Here is an 8,226-nt window from a genome sequence, read left to right on the forward strand (position 1 = left end):
TCCAATTCACTGATTTTTTTTCTATAGTGTTTATTCAGTCTATTATTGTAGATTATGTTCCCAAAGATGGCCCCAACATTATATCCCATCCCACGTGCTTTTTGCAATGAGACTTTCCCATTCTTCTCATAAAAAGATTGAGCTTATATCCCTTTTGCATGAATGTGGGTCAGCCCTGACTTATTTTCCCAACAAATACCATGGAATGGGATGGCTTAAACAATGGGAATTTATTGGCTCAAGGTTTTAAGGCTAGAAAAAGTTCAAAATTGAGGCATGAGCAAGACAATGCTTTCTCCTCAAAGTCTGTAGCATTCTGGTGCTGGCTTGCCAGGCATCCTTGGTATTCACTGGCATGTATCAACTGCCTCACATCACATGGTGATACCCTCTCTTTTCTCTTTCAGGTTCTGTTGTCTTCCAGCTCCCAGCTCCTCCCTATAGCTTTCTCTGCCCATGTCTGAATTTCTTCAACTTATGAAGGACTCCAGTAACCCAGATTAAGACACAACTTCATTTAGTTGGGCCAGACCTTAACTAAAAATAACATCTTCAAGAGATTCTATTTGCAATGAGTTCACACCCACAGGAATGTGGATTAAGACTAAGAACATGTCTGCATTGGGGTACATAATTCAATCTAGCACAAGCCGTATGACTTGCTCAACCAATAGAATGACACAGAAGTGGCATTATGCCCATCTCAGTCCTTCAAGAGGTTTGACCCTTCTGCTTTCATGCTTTCTCAAGGAAGCCACTCACCATGCTTTAGAGAAGCATGAGCTAGATTGAATGACGAGCCACCATGTGGAGAGAAGAAAGTCACATGGTGTGACTCGAAGGCAGCAGATTTGTGAATGAAGACTTCTTGGTCATTCTAGCCCAGCCCAACAAGCTGAAGGCACACAAATAAGTGATCACAGTTAGTGCCCCTAAGTGAGCCAGCCCAAAGTCTTGACCCTGAACCATGAGAAGACTGTTACTGTGTTAAGACCCTAAATTTTGGGATAATTTCCTGCACTGTAATAGATAATTAAAGCGATAACATTTTTATCTAAATGACTGTATTTTTCATTTCTAAGATTTAAAATCAATTCTATTTCATTTTACATGTTTTATTATATTTTGTCTGGTGTTGATTAATACTTTCTTGCCTTTTTAAAATGGTAACCATGCCTTCATTAATCTCTTCAAACATCCCAAGCATATTTACTTTAAATCTTTTTCATCTGGAGCAAATTCCTGCTTTGATCATTCATTTTGTTGTCTGTCCATTCTTGCATTAGATTTCTTCCTGACCTTTTTTGGGGGGGTGGGCTTGGGTGGGGGAGCAAAAGGAGGGTTGCAAATACATTACAAATAAGAAGCTTCTTTTCATTTTTAAAATCCCCAAGTCAAACACACCTATCCTTCTCTGTCTAGTGGTTTTGCAGTTGCTTGCATCCAGTCCTCCAGAACCCCATCAGAAACCAGATCTTATAACAGTGGTTTGGGTTCCTACCCTACAAGATACTGTAGATTTTGCAGATTTGATCACAGAGCAAATGGTGGCTTAACTCAATTCCTGGTTCCATGGCTGTGTCTGTTTCCTTCTGCATCCCTAAGCCCACAATTTTCTCAAACTCAAAAGCAAAGTTCAGTTATAGTGTCTCTGTTTCTAAGTCTCCTTTCACAAGGGAGGCAGTCTCTCCCTAACTGCTGGCTTCAGACCCCCTTTCCTACACCCTTTACCTTGCAAATTCCTAAAACCCAGGCATCAATGACTCAGAGACCAACAAGCCCGAGATTCAGCTACTCAATATATTATGTTTCTATTACATTCCTGATTCATGGAGGTGTTTATCTTGTTTTTTGAAACTGTTTCATTTTATATTCTATTATTGCTAAATTCTTGGACAATAGGTAATACTCAAATCATAAATTACTATGCCATCTGGGCTAGAAATCTGATATGCTCACTGACTGAAATATATGTACCATACATCAAAACTCTTTATATTCTTGGGCCTTTGGCAGGAATTCGTTCTATTGACCTCTGTTTTCCAGGGCTCATGTGATGGAATTCGGTCCACCGAGATAATCCAGTATAATCTCCCTATTTTGAGGTTGCTGACCTTAATTCCATCTGCAAAGTCTCTTCATAGCAGTACCTAGATTAGCGTTTTGTTGAATAATCAGAGGACAGGAATATTGGTTGGTGGAGTGTTGGGGGGTGGGAGGAGTTATCTTTAGGGTTCTGCCTATCACAGTAATTGATGACTGAAGCCATGGGTAGAGCTGTGCATGGTGAGGTGAAAAAAATTATTTAAACCTGAATTGGATGCAGGTGCTTCTGTCTTCTAATGAGATTAGAGACATGGAAGAAGCATAGGGAAAGCTATAGATTAGAGGAAAAATAAATCTATAAACTATTTCTTTCCATTTTAACAGACAAGTAAAATAAGGCTGCTGCTAAGAGGTGAGCCAAGAAGGGGTTGAAATGCTTTCCACGTGTGGTTCAGGGAGATAGCAAGGAAAGGGGGCCCAGATCTACATCTTGACTTGTGTAGTGCCGGAGGCAAGAGGACTGGCCAGTGCAGAAGGTGAGATGCAAGTGATACCAAGTGTTCAGGAATTCAGGAATTAGAGCCAGGCAGGACTATGAGAATGTCAGTCCCCAGGATTCATAGTTAATTTAAAGAAGGCATGGGGCTTCCCATTAGATGGGAGTTTGAGCCAATTTTATTTGAGCCTCAAAGAAAATAACAGCCGCACCAGAAACCTTAGTTACATTTTCAGTCAGTTCTCAACCCCAGCAGAAGAACATTAGAATCACCTAGGGAGCTGTTAAGGGAAACAAAACAAAACAAAACAAAACAAAACAAAAAAAACAAAGAAAAACCTCCTAAAACCCAAGCTACACCCCAGAACAATTAAACAAGAACCTCTGGAGGTTGCATTTAGGCATCATTATTTAAAGCTTTCCCAGGCAATTCTAACATACAGTCAAGGCTGAGGACCACTGATTTCTTCTGTGGAAGAACCTTGGAGGTATTCTTACTTTTGAACTATGGGCACTGCAAGAGAAGTCAGTAAATCAGGTGCTCCAAAAGATGGAAGAAAACCCACTGAATTGAAGGTATGATAAGAAGATTCAATTCCGTACTGAAATCGAGCACATGAGGACAGAGAAGAGGCTTTCAAATTTGACTAATAAGAGGACAATGTTTGCTTTGCAAGAAGTATATTGATACAATGGTAGGGGATTACAAAGATATGAAGAGCAAATGGAGGAGAGGAAGTAGAAGTAAAGGCAACACTTTTTCAAGATAGGGAATGATGAGATAGAAGATGGAGACCATGACAGGGAAAGAGCAGTGAACTAACTGAGAAGCACAAATGTTAGGAGAGGGCTTTAATAAAAGAAAAAACAAATTTGAATAGCAAGAACATTCTCACTATTCCTGACTCCACTCATATTCCTTTATAGTCATAAATGCAAGGGTTGGAGGCTGTTTTTGTAGAAGAAAGAAAAACTCTCCTTCACTTTTCTCCATAGGAGAAGGCATAGAGAACAAAAATGAATTATAATACAAAAGAAGTTTAGCTATAATTTAATCAAACATTATTTATAGGTGTCAATATTTTACTCTTCTGTTCAATCTATCACAAAGTTGTGATAGGTTTCGTAATGAAGAATACCAGAGAGTAATAATTTATTGAATTTAAGTAAGCAATTCATACTAATTTCTGAATGATTGAGTTTCTACATCCCTTAGAGAGATTTGCTTTTTAAAATATAGAAAGCCACCAATGTAAATGAAACTCTACTTAGTGGAATTTCACATGGTATAATGTATCGAAGTAAAAAGCTACAGCAATGTGAAGAAGAAATTTGCAGCAGAAATGTCTGCAGCCAAGTGCGCCCTCGGGCTGACTGGAGTCCTCCTTTGAAGTCTTCTATAAACTGGTCCTTCCTCTTCTCTGCCACCACTTTTCAACCCATGCTATGTTAAGAATGCCATTTTCCCCTTGTTGACTCCCAAAGTAGCTCTGGTCCTGCAGGGAATGCTGAAGGAAGGTAAGAATAATAGCAGCTGTTTTCATGTGTGAGCCATTGGTATGTAAAACAAGATTCAGAATATCACTTCAGAATTTTTATTATAGATATTTTGTAGGAAAAACAAATAATCTTACCAACCTCATGACATGTTTAGACTTCACTTTATAGTCTTGTCTCCATACAGTCTCAGAGCTCTCTCTGCTACCCAGGATGATCTTTGTCTCACCAATTTCGATGAGCCCAAAAAAGCCTTTCTTTTTAACCCTTGAATGCATTTGTCCTTCTAGAAAAGAAACAAAAACAAAACAAAAACAAAACAAAAAAAACTTATTGCTTTTACAGATTCTCACTATCCCCTCTGGAATTTAATGAAAAAAACTGGAAGAGCCCTCAGGAACACCAACTATTCATAACAGACCCTGGGGGAAAGACACTCAAGGTTTCAAGGAAGTGGTACTGAGATGGGCTTAGAGAATACTCAGTGAGCTGTAGCCAGCCTGTGCCTAAGAGTTGGAATTCCTGATCTACCATGTCACAGGTCACAAATAAACAGAGTTCTCAGGATAAAAGTATGCCAGGTTTTCACTATAGAAGAGACCCTTCAGTTATAAAATTAGTTAGGAGATTTTATTTGATCAGTTATCAAAAGCAAAGTATTTTGAGGTTTAACAGGGTCACCCTTGAATTGAATTTAAATAGAATTTCAGAACAGGGCTAATGTTCAAATACCAGAGATCATGTTTTAGGGAAAATGACAATGTATAGACTCTGGATTGGCATCTATTTCCGAGATATACAATATTTTGCTTCTCTTCTTTTGTTTTGTAAATATAGCCAGAATTTATTGAATACTTTCCATGTGTTAGGTACTATACATAACTTGTTTTATTGACTTTCTTCATAGCAACACTCTAAGGTAAATAGTAATGTCCCTCTATCTATAGACAAGTAAACAAAGGGTCAGAAATGTTGAGTGGCTTTCTCAAGGCCACACAGCAAATTAGTAGCTGAGCTAAAATTCTGATCTCCAATCTATCTGGCTGAAAAATGTGCCTCATTTCATCATTCTCTATGTTTAAAGTTACATAACTATTTAAGAAGAGACATTTCAATCCTCAGTGCCAGCAGAATTTCAATTCAGTACTATACAAAGCAGTGAGCTTATTGAAAAGGTTAAAGGAAAGCTGAAGTAAGCTGCTGGTAAAAATAAGGCTACATAAAGGATAAGTAACATCATGCGTTATCCTTAAAGGTGTATTTTGAAAGAGAGAGATACCATGCTATTATTCTGATTTAGAGTAATAAGTCATACTTAATACTCTGGCTTTGGCTCAAGAAATAATTTGGAGAATATTGTGCTGAATTTATGAGGCCAACATGAAGGCTCAAAAAAATAAGAGCCATCTTACTGGCTGCATCAGAAATAGGAAGAGAATCCTTGTTCTGTTAATCTGTGACCCTCTAGAAAAACTGATGGTAGAGATTTAAGATTTTGAAATTGTTGTGTAGGGGAAATAAATTGCAAAAACTTAGGAGGGTAAAGGGATTTGTGACCCAAAAAAGCAAGTTTTTTTATTTTGCACAGATTAATGAATTCCCTTTATGCAGTCAACACTGCCATGCGCTGTGTAGGTGGACAAGTTAAGTCAGGCACAATACTTCCCTTCCAAGAGCTTATAATATAATCAGGAAGCAAGGCATAAATACAACAGTAGATAATTTAGTGCCAAAATAAAAGGCAGTGATAATAAAAGCTATAAAACTCAGAGAAGAAATAAAGAAATGTGGATTGGAGTGCTCATTCACCCAACTAATGGATTTATTAAATACCTACTGTAGGCCAAGCAATATACTTAATATAATGGCTAACCAGCAGAGGCTTTCTACAGATGGGAAGTTTGAAGTGAACTTATAAAGACAGGAAATATTTAGTTAGGTAGACAAAAGGGCAAGTGACTTTCTAAACAAGTAAGTATATTAAAAGCAGGGAACTGTTTACAATTTTAAACATTTTACATATATTAATTCATTTATTCATCACAAGAACTCATTGAGGAGGTGCTATTAATATTCCCATTGTACAGATAAGGAACCTAGGCTCAGAGACATTAAGTGATTTACTCCCTAAGGAAGACAAGTAGGAAGTGGTATAGCCAGTATTTAAATGCAGGGTGTCAGAAGCCAAAATCTTAATTGCTTTGCTATGTAGCCTCTCAGGTCACAACATCAGAATGACTTACCTGTGGGAACAAAACATATCACCATGCTAGCAAATATCTCACCAGCAGGTTGCTTAACAACAATTCTCTTGTTTTATAGGTTGACAGTTCTGATTGAAGCAAGGTTCTCAAACTCTGTGGTGTCTCAGATCAAGGGGAGGGCTTGTTAAAACACAGCTGAGCCCCACTGACAGAGTCTTCTATTCAGTAGATCTGGCAGACCCCAAAATTTATATTTCCCAACAAGTTCTCATGCAATGCTGATGCTCCCAGTCTGAAGACCCTACTTAAAGAACCAGTGATGTGACAGACTCCATGCTCATGCTGGGTCGGAGGTCAGAGCGAGGCTCTCGCGGGCCGTAGGAGAAAGATGTCGGTGGAGTCGCGCGTTATGCAGGAGGAAGTTAAGAAGGAATCGGAGAAGCCAATCTACCCAGAGAAGACATGCTCCCTGCTGCTGCGGGTCTTCACCTTTAATAACGGCCACCGCCACCGGATGGATGACTTCTCTTGCGGAAACGTGCCCTGCAGCAAGCTGCAGATCTGCAATTGGATGGATGCAACTTTGAAAGAACTGACTAGTTTAGTAAAAGAAGTTTACCCAGAAGCTAGAAAGAAGGGCACACACTTCAACTTTGTAATTGTTTTTACTGATCTTAAAAGACCTGGCTATCGAGCACAGGAGATTGGTAGCACCATGTAGGGCAGAAAGGGGACTGATGATTCCATGACCCTGTAGTCACAGAAGTTCCAAATAGGAGACTATTTCAACATAGCATCACCCCTCCAAATCGGGCACTACCTCCTTCTGGGCGCATGAGAACATATTGAAGTTTTATTTAGTATTTCTTGAATGTATTTTTCAGTCAGTTATGTAAAATAAAATGACACATTCTTTTCCTCCCCTGATTATTGCCATTAAGCCTTTAAACTGTCAAGCACATTGTAATACATCTATTTAGGTTCAATTTGTGCTATGGTGTGAATATTAATAAAAGGTCCATATTGTTTCAAGCCCTTCTGTAAAATATGAAGAAAAGTGCTCTTAGCATTCTGTGTAAAACTGTATTGTTAAATGTATGTGTTTTAATAATAATTAAAAAAAAGAACCAGTGATCTAGGAAAACAAGTTACTAACTTCTTCCAGAAATCTGTCTGGGGCTTTCAGTCATTGAGCATAGACTTGAACATCTCTATTTCCACATCCAGGGTATCTCAAACTCAACATGTCTAGAACTGAAATCACTCTCCAATTGAAAATCTGCTCTTATGTTTTTGCCACCTTAAGTTATGGCACCAGTTAACACTTAGTACTTTGCAAACATCTTGACTCTTTCCTCACCTGTCAACATTCAATCAAAGTACCATGTCATGTTGATTTTCTCATCTTAACTACCTCCTTCAACAAATATTTATTATGCACTATTATGTGCTAGGCTGGATTCAGGCTGAAAGATGTTGAACACCTCATAAGATCACCACCAGACAACCTCCCTTCCTTCCACAGGAGGGAGGGTATTTATAGGGCTTGGGAGTCTAGGCTTAAAGCTTTTAAGGAGGGTCTTTCAAAGCAGGGAACTAATTGGGATTGAGCAACAGTCATGACATAATAACTTAGGGTTGGTATTCACAGTGAGAGGAAGGTAAAATGCTGTTTGATAAGAGACATCTTTGCCCAGGTGAGCAGACTATTGTCTCAGATTAATTGATTTGCAACAATTTCCTAATGGAAATAGTGAAACTATTTATTGCTTAACTCTCTTACCTTTCTTGGGCAAATGTTTCCTGGAAGAAAATACTATCATATTGACACAGTTGGTCTCTGTTCTTATTCCTAATAACTATACCATGTTGATATAGGCAATTGCAGTTCTCAAAGACACCGTGCCCTAGATTTAAGGAACTTAGATTCCATTGAACAGGCAAGCAGAATTCCAACAAAACATATACTTGCTAAGCTGAAGT

At 38.5% G+C, this 8,226-nt stretch overlaps 1 pseudogene; it reads left to right on the top strand.

Moving 5' to 3' along the window:
- Positions 1-6,595: 6,595 nt before the first annotated feature.
- LOC119508532 lies at positions 6,596-7,179 on the top strand (annotated as a pseudogene).
- Positions 7,180-8,226: the final 1,047 nt, after the last annotated feature.

The sequence above is a fragment of the Choloepus didactylus genome, chromosome 13 (assembly GCF_015220235.1).
Source record: "Choloepus didactylus isolate mChoDid1 chromosome 13, mChoDid1.pri, whole genome shotgun sequence".
NCBI classification, from domain to species: domain Eukaryota; kingdom Metazoa; phylum Chordata; class Mammalia; order Pilosa; family Megalonychidae; genus Choloepus; species Choloepus didactylus.